The 18051-nt window shown below is 44.2% G+C and overlaps 1 long non-coding RNA gene across 3 annotated transcripts in view; it reads right to left on the minus strand.

Moving 5' to 3' along the window:
- Window positions 1–1896: 1896 nt before the first annotated feature.
- LOC101685720 overlaps window positions 1897–18051 on the minus strand; it is a 44083-nt gene continuing 27928 nt past the window's right edge. For all 3 annotated transcript variants that reach the window (XR_006607506.1, XR_006607504.1, XR_006607505.1), the window contains one exon: window positions 1897–3166. This is a non-coding gene — a long non-coding RNA (uncharacterized LOC101685720). The remainder of the gene's footprint in view (window positions 3167–18051) is intronic.

The raw sequence follows: 18051 nt of genomic DNA on the forward strand, positions 1-18051 counted from the left end.
CAGCACTTGGGTGTCTTTAAAGCTGCTGCTCTCACAGGGTGTGAGAGCTCCACTAGTCAAAGTAAATCATGAGGCCAAGCCCCAAGTTCATGGGATGGGAAAGGACATGCCACCTACAGGGAAGCATAAAGAGGAAGGGAATGAGAGATTGTGAGCAAATCACAAAATGGACTCAACAATCAGAGACCCTGTGCTTTGAAGTCAAATACTTCTTTCCGGTTTGAATCCCAGTTCTTCCACCTATTTATTGAGTGTGCTCAGGCAAGCTCTTAACCTTTCTGTGCCTCCCTTTCACCATCTGCCCAAACAGGGCAATAATACCTATTTTAAAGACATCTAGGTGGGACCAAGTGAGGTAAGGGCTGTTGACTGTTTTGCACAGTCCCTGGCACATGGTAAGCACTCATAAATAATATTTTTATCAATATCTTTTTTTTTTTTTAAGAGAGAGAGAGTGCTGGGGGTGAGGGACAGAGGAAGAGGAAGAAAGAGAATCTTAAGTAGGCTCCGCATTCAGCATGGAGCCAGACCCGGGACTCAATCTCATAACGCTGAGATCATGACCTTGATGTGAGAAACAGAGGCAAAAGAATTTCCTTACTACCTAGACCCCACTGACTAGTCCTTGAAACAGGCAGAGTGACCTTCCTCTAAGAACTCAGCTTCTTTAATGTTACTACTTTGTTAAGAGTAAAGGCAATCTTATCCCAGCCCCCAGGATCCTAGAAGTCTACTTCAACATACATAAATTCTTTCAGAAACTTCCCCAAGATACATGTTGGCACTCATCCCCCAAGGGTAAGTCCCACCAATGTCCATCTAGAGTGTCTCATGACTTAGGTTTTACTGGATAGTAAGAAATGACATTTTCCCAACAATAGTTAGCCCCCTCCAGGTCCTAGAAACCTTGCTTCCAAAATTCATTAGAGAGTTACGTGATCCCTAACCCCCTCCCAGCTTGAAAGTATACAATGGGCCACTCCTTGTGACCCCAATGCAGCTCTTTTTGCCCCCCAGTTCTGTCCCCATGTTTTCATAACACCACCTTTTGGCACCAAAGAGATCCCAAGGATTCTTTCTTGGTCATCGACTTTGAACCCTAACGTCCTTCTTACAATAACCTGAACCAAAATGAAAACTTGGATGCTCAACCAACTGAGTCACCCAGGCACCCCTAGCAATAGCATTTTAAGTGCATTATTACTAGTCATAATTTTTTATTTACTCATTTGTCCATTTTCACATTCATTTGTTCAACAAACATTTCCTGCACATACATCAGCATCTGCCTGACTCCCCTTCTTAGGGCTTTTGTCCTGAAGAACTTGGTTTCCATTAACAAGTCCTGTGGTCCCTAAACCAAGGTTTGGCTGACATCTTCAGTCACTCTACAACTGCACACATAACCTCATCTTCATAGGAGAGTTCTGAAGATGTTTCCCTCTTGGCCCATTTCCATTTCAATCTAAGGAATCTATGATCACTCCAGTAAAGGAATGTAGGCACATAAAACTTTAATTAGTTTCATGAAGTTAAAATTGCTTTCATGGGTGGAAGGAATAAGGTAGGGGATGTTGAGACTAAAACTAAAAAAAAAAAAAGAAAAGAAAGAGGAAAGAAGGTTGTAGGGAGAAGGAAGAAACTCTCACATGAGGCTAAAAATGAATTGTCTGCATTTTGCTAAAAACACTGCAAATGTCAGCTGATTCTGCTAAGGAATTGTCTTTGTAAATCACTCAGCTTTTCAAATGAATGAGAACAATGGGAGAACCCTGAGCTGGATAGCCAAGTAGGTCTCAGCCCCAAACAAAGGAGCAGACAGTTCCCTTGAGGACAAATGGGGAAACAAGCAAAGAAAGGCACACTCTCCCAAATGCTTCCAGCATCTCCCAGACAGTTTGATTTAATAGAAAACCCACAAATCCCAGCTCTGCCTTTACCATCTGTGTAGCCATGAGCAAGCTGTTGTTCTGCCGTGAGTCTCAGTTGCCTCCAGTGATGAGAAGCAGCTGCAGGATCCCCTTCTCAAGGCTGCTGGAAGACTAAATGAAATACTGTGTGAAAAGTAGTCAGTGCTTGGCACAGAGAAGCCAGGTGGAAAGAGTTAGATTCCTTCTCTCACTGTGTTGAGGAGCAAACTGTACTTGCTTTATTCAGAGTTGGGTGATTCCTCGGTTAAGCAGCGTTCTCCAGAGAAACAGAACCAATAAGATAGAGAGAAAAGAGATTTATTATAGGAAATTGTCTCACATGATTGTAGAGACTGACAAGTCCCAAGATCTGCCAGCTGTAAGCTGGAGACCCAGGAGACACACTGGCCTATGGAACCAGGAAGAGCCCATGTTTTGGTTTGAGTCTGAAGGCAGGAAAAGCCACCAACGTCCCAGGTTGAAGGCAGTCAGGCAAGAGGAATTTCTTCTTATTTACTAGAGGGACAAATTTTGTTCTATTCAGACCTTCAACTGATCGAACAAGACCCACTCCCATAAGAGAGGGCAATCTGTTTTATGCAATCTATTTATTTAAAGGGGAACGTCATCCAAAAATACCCTAACGGAAACACTCAGATAATATCTGGCAAAATACCTGGGCAATTCATGGTTCCATCAAGTTGGCACATAAAATTAACCATCACAGCTCCTAAGACCTCTGTCTAAAGCCAAGGTCTCCTAAAAAGACAGTGTCATAGCTTGCAGGTAGGCACAAGTCAGATTACTTTCTATTTTCCATGCTACTGAGAGGGTCTCAGCAACCCAGGGCAAATGGCATGATAATTGCATGTGGTAAAAGACATCAGTACTGAGCCTGTTTAACAGAGGCAGTAATGTCTTGGTTCTAACCAGATACTGTAGAGGGTCAAAAGGAAAAACCTGGTACATGTGTGCCTGAGTCCTGTCCTATGCAGTACACATGTGGCAGGAGAAATCAGGGTGCAGTCCTTGTAACAGTTGTACCAATGGGCAGATCATGCAAGTAACAGAACAGGCCAATAAAGAAGTTCTGGAGTAATAACGATATGGAATCATCTCACATGACAGGGAGTCTGGATCTGTGCCCAGGATTGGCTTATTCAGCAGTTCAGTGGCATCTGCACCCTTGTTCAGCCTCTCTGGGGTCCATGGGGTCTTCTGGTCTGGTCTTCAGAGGGCTAAAATAGCTCCCATTCCTGGAAAGGAGGACCAAAGTGGGGAACAGGCTTTCTCCTCCTCCATCTCTCTCTCCAGACAGGAAAATTTTGCCTGAACTTCCCCAACAGACTTCCCCTCATGTCTCATGTTCATGACATTTGCCAAGAAGAAGAGTATCTACATCATTGGGGTAAGGGGCGATCCTGATTTATCTCCAGAGATTGGGCACTTGCCCTTCACCAAAATCAGAATTCAATCAGCAAGAAAGAAAAGAGCGTAATTGGATAGGCAACCAATAGTAGCCCCCATTGCTTTCAACTCAGGCTTGCCAATTAAGAGTAACAGGTCAGCATGAGGCTGTGTTAACGTGGCTATGAAAATAAATAGGTGAAGCAGAGGGACAAAGAAACTCTTGATCCCTCAGTAAACCAGACCATGTTTTATTTAAGGACTATGCCTCCATCTTGAGCCAAATAGTTATCAAAAAACATCAGTAGGCAAAAGACAGCATAAACCAAAGAGAATCTGGTTTTAGTAACACAGACAACTCCAAAGTAATACCAAACTGACATGGTATGGTCATCAAATAAGTTCTTTTTTATTTTTTTATTTTTTGAGGAGGGAGGGAGTTGAAATCTCAGTAGTAAATAGTAGTTTATTATTAATTCCTTTACTTTGCTCTAAAAGCTCTGTCTTATTAATTTTGTATTATGCTTACTTAGTTCTGCTATTTGCTCATGAATACCTCATCTTTTGTTCATAAAGTTAGAGAATCCAGAGCTTTTGTTTCCCTTGTTTCTGAATCAAAGATAGATGGCCTGAGAGCTACTTTCCCAGACTCTTACATCATCCTTCATCAAACACCTGACACCTGCTTACCCCTCAGGGCATAGAATACCTGTTTGCCGCAGGGGGTAATAACACAAAACAGAGGTAAAACCCTTGTCAGAAATCTACAAGACCAAGTCAAACAGACATTGCTCATAGTAGGTACTGAATAAATGTTTGTCAAATTAATGAATGCTCAAGCACAACAAATAACTCTAGCAAGGAAATGACATTTTCCTCAGTTTTCTTCTGGGACAGGTAATGTAGCTGGTTGGTTGGTTGTTTGGTTCATTGGTTGGCCAGTTGGTTGGTTGGTTGCTTGGTTGGTTAGTTGGTTGATTGTTTGATTGGTTCTTTAATTCATTTGTTTACTGGCCAGTTGGTTGGTTGGTTGCTTGGTTGGTTGGTTGTTTGGTTGGTTGGCTGGTTGGTTGGTTCCTATTATGTGTAAAGCACTCTGCTCAGTGCTGATCCTTAAAAAGCATCTTGCAGGAGTGGCACACACAGATTTTGCCATCCATTCCTTCATCTTCTCCAAGCCAAGACTTAATGCTGGGCTGTGAAGAGAGAGACACCCAGGCCCAGCTACAGACAGTGATAGAAACAAATGACAAATAACCCAAAGGGGTACTGCCAGGATAGAGAGCTGGAAATGCAGGAGACAGTAGATCACGTGCTCAGATGATCTACTGATGGCTTCTGGCATCCAATGCCTGATCGAATCTCCTCACCATCACTGACACATTGAGTCACCTTCTGCAAGCCACTTAACCTCTGTGTGACAGGATTGTGGTAGGAAATAAATAGGAAATGCATGAAAAGTGTTTATCACAAGGCCTAGCCCCAGAGCAAGAGCTTAAGACCCATTAGTTACTAGGATTATTATCAGGAAGGTCAGAGGAGACTTGATGTAGGAGAAAGGGGCACTTGAGCTGAGCTGCAAAGTATAAGTAGATGTTTGCCAGGAAAGGTGTGACCAAGGGCAGAAAAGTGGGAAAGTATGAGGTATGTTTAGAAAACTGCTAGAAGAAAAGTGATCCGAAGTGGGGAGCAACTCAGAGATAAATAAATTCTGGACAGACAATGCGCAGCATAGTGATTATAGTCAGCAATAGTGTATTACACACTTCAAACTTGCTAAGAGAGCAGATTTTACTTGGTCTCACCACAAAAAAGAAATAACTAAGTGACATGATAGAGATGTTACCCAACACTTAGGTGGTAACCATATTGCAATATATAAATTATCAAACCAACATATTGTACACCTTACACTTGCACAATGTTGTATGTCAATTATATCTCAAAAAAGGAGGGAGGGAAGGGAGGAGAAAAAAACATTTTTCTCCAGGGATATGGGCTACGGTCAGGCCATATGTATAGGGAAGGAAGGAAGGAGGAAAGGAAGGATGGATGGTTGATAAGGGGATGGGGGAGGGAGGGAAAAAATCAAGATGGAGGTAGAAGTTCTAACATCTAGATAGGAGATCCAGAAAGAGAAAAATGAAAATGAAAACAATATTTGAGAGAGTTAATAAAGATAAATGTCCTGCAGTTTAATAAAAGGTAAAAAAAAAAAAAATTCTAATTAAAAGGGCTGAGGGGAGCAAAGAGAAAAAGCAAGGAAAACCCACACCAAATACCTCATGGCAATGCGTGAGCCTCATTCAAGATAAAGGATGAAGCCAGAGAGTTGGAGGGAGAGGAGGGGAAACTCTGCATTTCAAACTTGACTGACCTGAGCCTTTCTCCAGTCCCCAAACTAGAAAGCCCCATCTCCTGCTCTATGGTCTCAGAGACTCTTGTGGCTTTCTCTCAAGCTGAAGTCTATCAGGCTGGTTTCATCACATTATTATTAAATTCAGGTCTCCTCCTCCTCTTTAAGCACAAAAGACTCCATATCTGCTTTTCGGAGTATATTAAACACAATTGCCACTGAGCAGCTCGTGGTCAAATGAGCTAACTCCTACTCCAGTCTGAGCATCTCCCTGTCCAGTGACCATTCCTTGGGCCCATCTCCCTCCACGGGGCTCTAGCATGTGTGGCTGTGACCCTGACACCCCACCGGGCTGTGGCCAACCCCTTCCACCTCAGAGGACTAGACCCAGCTTCCCTGATACCACTGCCATACACAGGTAGAGTCTAATGGAATTAGACTCAAGGTCCGTGACAGGAATCTGCTCTTGCTTCCACCATCCACTCACCCCACCCACTTTGAACCCCCCAGTCCCAGGATTGCATTTCATAGTTGTCACACATGCCCAAATGCAAATGGACTGGACATGGTCACATAGTGCCAGGGTGAGAACCTCAGGTCTCCTGGGTCCCAAACCAGGATGCTTTGTCTGTCATGCTCCACTTTGCCTTCAGAAGACGCCCATGAGAACAAGTTTTTCCAACTGAGTTACCTGGTAGTCCTAGGTTTGAATCAATGAGAAACCACAAAGTCTTATGAAGCTGGATAGCCCTAGGTGTCCCTCTCCTGTCACTCCTGTGGCAGTGGCTCTGAGTCAGAGAGACCAAGGTTCCCAACCCAGCTCTACCACTGACCAGCTGCATGACCTTCAACATTACTTCTCTCTCTGACTCCCAGCTTCCTTCCCTCTAAAGGCTAAGTATTAATCCCTGGATCTCAGGTGTGAGGACAAAAGCAGATCATGTGCACCACTTGAGCCACAGAGCTGGCACTCAATAAATCTATCTTCCCTACCCCTTTCTTCCTGCAGCTGTGTTGTAGGCAATTCAGTGAGTACTGAGATAATGTCTCTCTAACTCACCATTGTATCTCCACACATATCAGAAGTATGGAAAGTGCCCATTAGATGATGGATGGATGGATGGATGGATGGATGGATGGATGGATGAGTGAATGAGAAGTTTTGCATTCTGATTATGCTGGGGAATTGATGGGAGGTATTAGGTTGTATAATGACATTTATTGGTATAAAATAAGTCACTAAAATGACTCAAAGAAATCCTTTCTGTCTTATTACAAAATCCAAGGCAATCCTCACCCCGGTATTTATTGGGCCAAGCTCTCTGTGTTGGGAAAATGGCTAAATTCTCAGGAGAAGAGTAATAAGTTATGTCACATAATCTCAGCCTCTAATACTTGACATTATAAGCTCTGCTAATAACTCTAGGTCACTTGTCTGTGAAAGAAAGATAAGGATTTGAAAATTATGCATATTAGCATATGTAATCTACTACCCAATGTTGTTGACTCTGAGACCAAGATGTTTTAATTCACTCCCCCCACACCTGTCCTCTGACAACATCGTCATTTCAGGCATGTGAGTGGAGAGGGATGACTACAATGTGACTCCATTCTGGATCTTTCGTGTCATTCCATGTAGTGCTGGTTTCCACATATATTAGGAAGATAAGGCCCTTCCCTAGAAGAAAGAATGTTTCTAGAGCTAAATACTAGCAATAATAATCCTTGAGGAAAGTCTGGGCTCACCTAGGATCTGCTGTGTGGCATTCTGCAAATTGTCTAGCTTCTCAGTATCTACTCATTGATTCATTTATTCCCTACCTTCTTCCATCTTCTGAATCCATACTAACTTAATCATGGAATATAGAGATACTCTTGTACCAGATGAAAGATGGTTACTAATCCCTGACCCTCCTCCAATGAAGAAGTGACCTGTATACACTCTTCTTTTACCTGGGCATGCTCGGTGGCTGCTTTGGCCAACAGAATACAACAGAAGTTATGCTGTGCCAGTTTTCAGGTCCTGACTTTAAGAAATAGCAGTTTCTACTTCTTGTATCTGAGACTACTCTCCCTGGGAATTCTGGAGGTCCTTGAAAGAAGCTTAACTTCCCTGAAGCCACCATGCTAGAGAGAACACATGCAGGCTATTGATCATCAGTGGTCCCAGCTGAGCCCAGGCTTCCAGCCATCCCCACCAGGGCACCAGCAGATGCCACATTGTGCAATGACTAACTGTCCAACTGAGCCTTTCTCAAATTGCTGACCCAAAAATCATGCACAAAATAACATGGTTGCTTTAAGTCACTAAGTTTTGGAGTAGTTTGTTACGCAGCAGATTGCCAAAGCATCTTTTCCATAGGGAACAACAGAGCACATTGTGATTCAATTTAAGGATTATTTGCTCTTAAGTTCTTCTTGTTTGTTGTTCATTTGGGGAAACCATGTCTGTGGACAAAAGTCCAAAGAGAAAAAAGCCACCTAGAAAGAAGGAGATAATCAAATATAAACAGACATTTCCAGAAAGAGTAAATAAATGCAAGTAGTTAAGAAATGTTATACTATTTATTTGCCCATGCTACTAAACAAAGAGATGGAAGCCAAAATAATAATGGATACTCTTTTCACCTATCCAATTAGCAAAGTTTCTTTCTAATGATAATAGTCTATGCTGGCGAAAGGAGGTGGGTCATTGAACATCCTCACAGACTCTTGAGAAGAGTAAAAATGGAGTATAAAATTTCTGGAAACCCAGTTGACTAGTAAGTTTTAGATCTTGGTGTCTATCCTAGAAAAATTATCTGATGTGTGGACGAAGATTTATGTACAAAATATATTCATCATGGTATCATTCATAAAAATAAAATATTATAGGTAAAAAAGCTTAAATGTTGGGTTTTGGGGGAATGGCTAAGTAAATTGAACTGCCTCCACAAGATGGAATATCGTGCCACCATTACAAATGATGCTTATGGACTGTTCTTAACGACATGGAAAAAATGCTTAATGATATAACATTAAGTAAAAGAGCAAGATAGAAAAAGGTTATAAAATATGATTTCAGCTACTTTGAAAAGCGTAAAAAGACTGGAAGGAAATACGATAAAATGTTAATGGTGTTTATCTGTGGGTGGTGGGATTATGGGTTGTTGTTTTTCTTATTTATTCTTTGCTGTATTTTCAACATTGGGAATGCATTACTTCTGCTATCTGAATTTTTTTTTTCATTGTTGTTGACCAAGAGATGGTCAACAGTGGTAAATCTTAGGTCCAAGTTGAGACGCATGAATATGGAGAAAGGGGTATCAGGAGGCTTTCGAGAGTCTCTGGAATTGAAAGCCTGTGGTAATGCAGACCTTTCAGGGTGAAGTTTACTTTTGTCCTTGTCTGTGATAGGAACAATATTTGCTGAATGCATGAATGGTGTAAACACAGAGTCTGCTTCCACAGCAGGGCTTGATTTGATAAATAATCCCCACCTCGTTCCCAGGAAGTAGCTCTGGGCTCACCACACGCACACCATTTGGGACTGAGAAACTTACAACCAGAGACAAACAGAAATAGGTCAGAATCCAGGTAAATTGTCTTCAGACTCAAAGTGACAAAGTCCTTGAATTTCAGACACCAGGAATCTGCTTCTGCGGCTCCTTGGGCACCTGTTTGGGGCTTTTTGTGGCAATTTCATATAGTGTTATTTATGAAGAAAGAAATGAGAGAGCAGAACTGTTTAAGGATGTGGAATTATAGAATTGTGGGCAGCAGGGACTCTCGAGGTCATATTTCTAGTCCAAACTGTTGTTTCACTAATGAGAAACAGAGACCCAAAAGGTGAGGTGCTTTGCCCAAGGTCAGCCCATGAGTCAGTGCAGAGCACGACTAACACCCAGGTGTCCTGACTCCAGCTGAACTTATTTCTCAGTGCTGCATTCCCCAAGGCCTCAGTGGCATTGATTCACCAGGTGATATGCAGCTTATATATTTATTTCTTTAATTGTCTTTTATCTGTATTACCTCATGAGGGCATGGAGCTTGCCTACTTGGTACATGGTAAGTACTCAAAAAATATTTGTTTCAGGGATGGATGATGGAGGGAGGGATGGACGGATAGATGAATGGATGGATGTATGAACAGACAGACAGACAGATGGGTGGATAGATGGACAACCTGAGGCAGAATGGTATATTGGAAAGACCATCTGTTCTGGAGTCATGCTGACCTGGGGTTAGATCCCAGTCCTGCTACTTACTGGCTGTATAACATCAAGCAAGTCATTCAACCTCTCTGAGTCTCACATAATTGCCTTGTAAAATGACAATGGAGGGTTTCTGAGAGTTAAATTAACTACTATATATAGTATCTAAAGCTTTTTTGCTAAATTCCTGTTGCTATAGAAATTGCTAATTAGGAGAGCCTGGATGGCTCAGTCAACCCAGTCCATGATCCCAGGGTCCTGGGATAAAGTCCTTGCTGGGCTTCCTGCTCAGCCTTGTCCCTCTCACTCTCCCTCTCCCTCTGCCACTCCCCCTGCTTGTGCTCTCTCGCTCTCACTCTTGCTCAAATAAATAAAATCTTAAAAAAAAAAAAAAGCTATCTGTCAAATAAAAATAAATTGCTAATTAAATGCTACCTTCTCTTCTCCCTCCCATGAAACCAAGTCTGAGGCATAACTGTTGTCTCCAGAGTCTTAACATGGAGACATCAGCTTTGTCCTGACTTCAAATAAACTCACTTGGATATTCTGGGGAAACAACTTCACCTATTACATCCATCAAAATAAAAGCCAAGTCAATTCAATGAAATCTGTTAAGTTTATATTGGGTGGCCAGATTGATGCTAAGACCTATACAGACACAGAGAAGAACAAGGTATGGCTTAGCCTTCAAATTTTTGTAAAGAAAGTATTCCACATGTTCAGCCAAAGAGAAATTCTATGCCTCCAGAGTTCATCTGGTCAGAGGAACAATAATAATGCCCCCACAGCAGGTACAGATAGTCATAAGACAAGAGCTCCAGCCTTGTTCAAGTTCTTCCCACCTGCACAGAAATCCCGAGGAGCTATGTCCCATGAAGTCAAACTTAAGAGAGTCTGGAATCAAACTCCAGGTTTAGTGATGATGTCAAGACTCAAAAAGCTTCAAAGAACCGACAGCTCACTGTGTAATTAAAATTAGTAATTAAAAATACCTCCAGGAAGAGGTGGCCCTTGGCTTAGATCAGGGATGGTACATACCTGTCACTCATGCCTCCCTCTTCACCCCATGCCATCAATCATAGCACACACTACACTGAGCTCAGGATCCTACTGAAACTCAAAGACAAATAAAAAGATACCTACTTGCTCCCCCCGAACCAGTCACTGATTTGGAGTCAAGTTTGGGAAGCAGCATGATGCAATGACAGAAGTACATCTCAAGTCACACAGACCTGGATGTGACTTCTAACTTTTCCACTAACCTGCTGTGTGGCATTAGCTGTGTCAGTTTAGTCAGGAAATCTTCCCTCTCAGACCCGGACTTATTTACTTCTTTAAGAAACATGTTTGTGGCATTTACCATATGACAGACACCCTTCTAAGCACTTTACAAATTTTAGCTTATTTATTCACTGCCACTCTGTATGGTGGATGCCATTATTATCCCCAGTTCACAAATGGGGAAATTAAAGGTTAAGCAGCTTTCTCAAGGTCAAACAGCCAATAACCAATGGAGTCATGATTCAAACCCCGCCCTTAACCAACATACTAGGATTCTATAGTTCCTTTATCTGAAAAGGGAGACTTTAAAAGGACCCTGGATGAGCTGCTCTGAGAATTAAGTGATGTGAGATCAAGATAAAGGGAGAAGCAGATAGCAAAAGTGAGCAAAGCACAGTTGAGTTCATCAACAAATCCTGAGGTTGATTCTTTACTTTGCCAGAATTAACCATATGCTGGTCTATATATACAAGGCAAATCTCATCAAATTTCAAGAATTGAAATCCTGCAGGGAAAAAAAAGTGAAAGTGAGCTACAAATTTCTACCAAAACAAGAGATTGCTTTAAAAAAAAAAAAAAAAGGTAAAGAAATGCATGTTTTAAATAACTCTTGTGTCAAAGTAGAAATAACACTGGAAATTAGAAAGTACTTTCAACTGAATGATGAACATATGACATTTCAAAACTAACAGAGCTGCAGCTAAAACCGTGTGCAGAGGCAAAATGCTAGCCTCAATTGCATATACAAGGAGAGAAGATAGCTGAAAGCCAAAGATCTAAGCTTCCATCTCAAGAAGGAAGAAAAGACAACAAAATAAAACAGAAGGAAGTAGGAGAAAGGAAATAATGGGCAAAAATCAATGAAAGAGAAAACAGCACAATAGAATTGATGAACAAAGCCAAAAGTTGATTCTTCCAGTACTAATAATATTGGTAAGTGCCTGGCAAAACCAACTGAGGATTAAGAGAGTGCACTGATAACCAATACCCAGTATCTGTCATGACAAGGAGAATGTCACTGCAGGGTCCCAAGGAGATTCAAAATATAAGGAGATATTATATTTTTGCCAGTAAATTGAAAATATAATTGAAATGGGCAAATCATAAGAAAACATAGCCTACTAAAATTGGCATAAGAGGACAAATAATCTGACTACTGTCCAAGAGCTAACCAAAGAAAAAGAATCCACCATGGAAACTTTCCCCAAAGAAAACCTCCAAGCCTGCCCAAGAGGTTTCTTAAAGGAATTCCACCCAGTGCTTAAGGAAAAATGCCATTTTACACAAACTCTCCCAGAGACTGAAACTCTTCTCAACCCATTTTATTTTATAAAGCCAGCATTATCTTGATACCAAAACCTGAAAGATAAATTAGCAGAAAATGACAGACTAATTTCTCTCGTAAACCCAGAGGCGGAAATCCTCAGCAAAATATTAACGAACAGAATTTGGTGAGTTGGTCTCTTGCCCATGTTTGAGGCCAGCTTAGCACAGTAAAGTTGCTCAGGGAATCCGAAACAGAAGTAGGGGTATAAACTGAGGTCCCTCTCTCTCCCAGGAAGCTGCATCCCCAGCCCATCAGAGGGCATCATCAATACAGTTAAGAGAAAAAAGGAAAGGCAGAAAGAGAATGAATGAGAACACTGTGATTATTTTAGGAAAGGAGAATGGAGATATCGCAGGCAAAATCACCGACCCATGGGCTAATTCACCCTTTGAGAAGGGAGCAGCATGCATGGAAAAGGTAGCTGGGGCGGACCCAAGGAGCCTGCTGGGAGCCTGGACATCTTTGTGGCTTAAAAGCAGAGGAGTCAGGGGGAAAGAGTCAGCATTTCCACACCTGAGAATGGACTCCAAGAGCCTCTATTTATAATTGAATCTAATACCCTCTGCTCCCTCCCACCTTCGTTCTCTCCACAGAGAGAACAAATGCATCTCTCTCCTAGCTTGGCAGAAGCGAGGCAAATTGGAGAGCTGAGCTCCTTTTGAAATGACTGCCCATCACGTGCCAGACCTGATTGAAATGAAAAGGTCTCACCCACTCTGAACAGGTCAGCTACTGAGGTGATCTGGGCCCTGCTGGAGAGAAGTGAGGGCCACTTTCCTGACCCACTCCCTGCCCTCTGTTATGAGCTCTGGGGAGGCCAGCAAATGGTGGGAGTCCCTGAGGACCACCATCAGTGTGACCAAGAGAAGGTCTGCAGATGGAGGATAGTCTAGTCTTCTCCTTCCCCATGGGAGTGACTTGCCCAAGGTCACCTTCAGTGAAGCCCAGGGCCCTCCTGTTCCTCCAGCCACTCTCCAAGGGGCTGTGATAACAGAACTCAGGATGACCTTCCACACCTAGCTCATCACCTCCTTCATTTACTGGACAATTTCTACCCTCATTCCTTGCACCCTTTCCAGTCCTAAAATGAGAGAGCCCATCCCTCCCACTTTTCATTCATTCATTCTTCATTTCATTCATTCATTCATTCATTCATTCAACAAGCCTGTATCTAGTGTGTGCCCTTTTACTCCAGTTCGCTGGAGTAGAAAGGGCACACACTTCAGAGCCCTGACAAGTTTACCAAGTCACTTGATCAAGGCACTTCCCTCTCTCTGAGCCTGTGTTCTCACCTGTAGTCTGACTTCAAAGACCAACACTGAAAGGCAGTAAGGATTAACTGTGAATTTACTCTTGAAGCCTGTGATATACTGATCGGTGTTTAATGGGTGTTCAATAAATGTCTGTTTCTTTCCTTCCTTCTTATGTGCAGACAATGGGATGACATTGGTGAGTCCAGTGTTTTTGCCTGACATCAAGAAGCTCGTAATATAATTAGGGGAGATAAAAGATGTACAAGAGGAGCCGGAAGGAGGGGAGAACATCACACAAAGCTAGGAGAACGTTTAGAAGAGACGGAGTGGCTAAGCTACCCAGGATGGAGGTGGGACACTGGGTTGTTCTGCTCATCACGAGGAGAGCAGGGACAGAAGAGCTTGCAGCTGGCAAGATCTGGAGCAGACCCTGGGGAATCCTTGATGCCAGGCTTCAAGTGTGGGCCATGTTCTGGGTACGCCATGCCATAAAAGACAGGGGATAAAAGCCACTTAGGATCCATTGCCAAGTGAGTCTTTCGGACCACACCTTCCGTCCTTCTTGCACTGAGAGCAGGCACTCTGTCCCTGCTGCTCCCAGCCTTCACAGAATGACTCCCCAGTTCCCAGCGAGAAACTGGCTCTCTGCTGTCTGTTACCACAAAGAGGGTCTGAGCCTGGGGGCCTCCATGTCAGGCTTCTCCTGAGGCCTCAACCACGAGTGGGGCCCCCAGCACCCAGATGAAAGAGAAACCAGGACACCATCCTGAAGCTTCCCTTGTCTTCACTCCTCTCCAACCAACCCACTGGGAAGCCCTGCTCAACCCCCCTCTCTGAAATCCGTCTGCTTTCTCTCACCACTGCCTCCCCCAGGTCTGCCAGCTGAGACCCCCAGACCCACAGGCAGAGAGTTCTGTCCCTGCCACACCCTGTGTAAAATTCTTCATGGCTCCTTCTTCTTCATGGACAAGCTGCGGACTCCTCTCCAAGTCTTTGAGATTCTCCCAGATCCGACCCCAACCAGCCTCTGCAGCCTCACCTCCGGCCTCCGCCATTTGACCCCAAACCCACCCAGTCAGACCCAACAACTTTCATTTCCCTGGATTCATGTTGCTCTCTTGCCTCCAGACTTTGCACATATTACACCCCACACACACCATCCCCCCTCCCCCTCACCGCTTTCCCCTGATGTTACAGACTCATCTGTGTCTCCTCAAAATCCATGCAATGAAGTCCTACCCCTCAGTACCTGTGAACGTGAACTTATTTGGAGATAGGGTCTCACGGAAGTGGTCAAGTCTAAATGAGGTCCTCAAGGGGGTTTCTTATAAAAGGAGAAGTTTGGAAACAGACACACAAACAGGAGAACACCATGTGAGGATGAGGGTAGGGATCAAGGTGATGCTTCTAGAAGCCAAGGAACTTCAAAGACTGCCCACAGACCACCAACATCGGGCAGAGGCATCAAGCAGACTCTCTCTCACAGCCCCCAGAGGGGACCAACCCTACTGACACCTTGATTTGGGGCTTGTGGCCCCCAGAGCTCTGAGCCAATAAACTGGTGTTATTGAAGTTGTCCCATTCGAGGAACATTGTTATGGTTGCTCTGGCAAACCGATAGAGCCAGTGAAACCCTAATCACCCACCAAAACTCATCCTAGGTGCCTTTCCTCTGGGAAGCCTTCCCGGACCCCTGGCCCTACACTCCCAGAGCCTCTTGTCTGTCCATCCCCATACTGTAGCACCCATCACACTGCGTGGCTTCTGCATGGGGCTCATCTCTTTTCAGATGGCCTGAGCACCTGCAGCTACCCACCATCCATCTGGCTCACCAGCCCCAAAGCCCAGCATCCTGCCCAGGGCAGAGAAGGGCCCAATCTGTGTTTCTGAGGAATGAATGAACGAATGAATGAATGAATGAATGAACAGAGGCTCATAACAGCCTGGGCCGAGTGGAGAGATGAGAAACTTAAAATTTCAGTGTCCACAAAGATGTGGAGGACTCAGGATGGTGGCTGTTCTGAAAGCTCAAGGCAGACTGGCTGGGAGCCATGTTCAATCAGAGACACCCCAGGCTGGCTCTAGGTGTGATTTGGAGGAGAACACAAAGTGCTCCCCAAGACTGGGGCAGGAGATGGAGGCAGGGGTAAGAAGGGTCAGCCAGGAGCCACCTCATGAAGGGTGGGGACCTCTGAGAGCTGCGTGTGGCAGCAACAGGTTCAAGTTTCTGCTTCAGATCAGCAAAATTCAGACTGTGAGAAATTTGATGGAACTAATTACCTGGTTTCATCCACCAGATATCGCAATGAGGGAAACGAGAGATGGGATAGGGGAATCTATAGATTGAAATGAAGGCCAAGTGTGTTGGGGGATGGGGGTACCTTCCATGCCAGGTCCTACAGATTGAGCTGAGTGAGCAATTTTCAGAGCAAAGTAGCAACTTGTGGGCACCCAGGAATCAGACATCCTGGAGAGGAAGCTCAAAGCAGGGGCCAGCGCTAGACTCTGCATTGTCTACACTGGCTGAGAGGGTAGGGTTGTGCCCACTGAGGGAGGAAGAAGGGGCCGTTTGGGTGGCACAGTTTCCTGGACCCTGGGTTCCCTCTCAGTTCACCTATGGAAGCTCCTGGGGCTGCAGATGTGGGCAAGGAACCTGTTCAGTCGGGGGATGGGGCAGGAAGCCAGTTATGGTAGCTCCGTGAACCCAGAGCAAGTGTCCAGGTGGGACCTGCAGTATGGATGAAGAATCTAAACCTGCCTTGTGCTCTAGGCATTCTAACCACAGGGAGAGAGCCAACGTGGCCAAACCACAACAATCAGGAAGAATTTTCAAGATCAGAGAAGCGGCCCAGCACCAGGTCCTCTGGAGCCTTAGCTCCAAGGGACGGTGGATTTTACCCTGAGATGATGGATTTCAAGCAGATGAGTGTTATGATCAATTGTGTGTTGGGAATGACTGACTGCCACAGAGAAATGATACTATAAAAGGTAGAGCCACTGTCCTGGAAAGCCCATACATTCTGGAAATATATCTGGGTTCAAATTTCTGCTTTGGATCAGTAAAATCTTGACTGTGGGAAATTTCATAGGACTAATTACCTGGTTACATCCAAAAAATATTACAAAGTGAGAAAAGAGATGGAGAGGGGACCCATAGATTTGAGATAAAGTGAGGCAACGCATCACCTATCACAATGAATAGTCCCAGTACAAACCCCAACTAGCAACGAGCCACGGGTAGGGGGGGGAATGTGGACACAGTAGGTATTTGATATTTTAAAGAATTCTTGTTAATTTTATTCAGGCAGAATAATGGTATTTGTTTTGTAAAAGTCCTTATCTTTTTCTTTCTTTCTTTCTTTCTTTCTTTCTTTCTTTCTTTCTTTCTTTAAAGATTTCATTTATTTGACAGAGAGAGCGAAACAGCATAAGCAGGGGGAGCTGCAGAGGGAGAGTGAGGAAACAGACTCCCCACTGAGCAAGGAGCCCGATGCAGGGGTCCATCCCAGGACGCTGGAATCATAACCTGAGCCAAAGACAGACACTTAACTGACTGAGTCACCCAGGTGGCCCAGTCCTTATCTTTTAGAAATATGATCTGAAATATTTAGAGGTGAAATTAACTTTTCAGCATACAGCTTTCCTAGCTGTGTGCTGTGTGGGGTCTGGCAAGCCTCTTCACCATGCTGGATCTGTTTCCACATCTTTAAAGTGGGCATCACAATATTCGGTGGGCATGTGCCTGGCACAGGGGAGGCTCCCAGTAAATGGCAGGGTTATTAGGACCAGTGCCCTGCCTGGAGGAGGTTTTCTACTGGAATTCCAATCTCCTCATTGACCTGGGAGCCCCAGGGACAGCCCCTTTGGTGGAGTGTGGGAAGAGGAGAGAATCTAATTTTCCAAGGTGAGCCTACCCCGGCTCAGAATGAGGTTGTCTCCAGATGAGAAGTCCAGTCCAGGGGAGTTCCCAGGCCAAGGTCCAGTCTGATCTCTAAATCTCTCCCAGCTCTCAGGGCCCAGTGCAAAGCCGCAGGGCCCGCAGGAGGGGCAGGACAGGACATTCCTGAGCAGCGGTGGTCTGCCCGTGTGGCTAAACTCTGCTGGTTTTCTGCAACCTCAGGGGATCTAGCCTGCCCTCTCCCTTTAGCCATTTTACTCATCAGCCAGTACCCCAGGGTCGTAACCACTTCTCCGAATGGCCTTTGATTAAAATCCAATGAAGCTGAAAACCAAGCCAGATTCACAAGAGACAGAAATTTCAGCCACTACCTCAGGGACTCAGTTTAATTCATTCAATGCACCAGGGAAAGGCTGGCCCCAGAAA

This window comes from Mustela putorius, unplaced genomic scaffold (assembly GCF_011764305.1).
Source record: "Mustela putorius furo isolate JIRA1106 unplaced genomic scaffold, ASM1176430v1.1 tig00000596_pilon_pilon_pilon, whole genome shotgun sequence".
NCBI classification, from domain to species: Eukaryota; Metazoa; Chordata; class Mammalia; order Carnivora; family Mustelidae; genus Mustela; species Mustela putorius.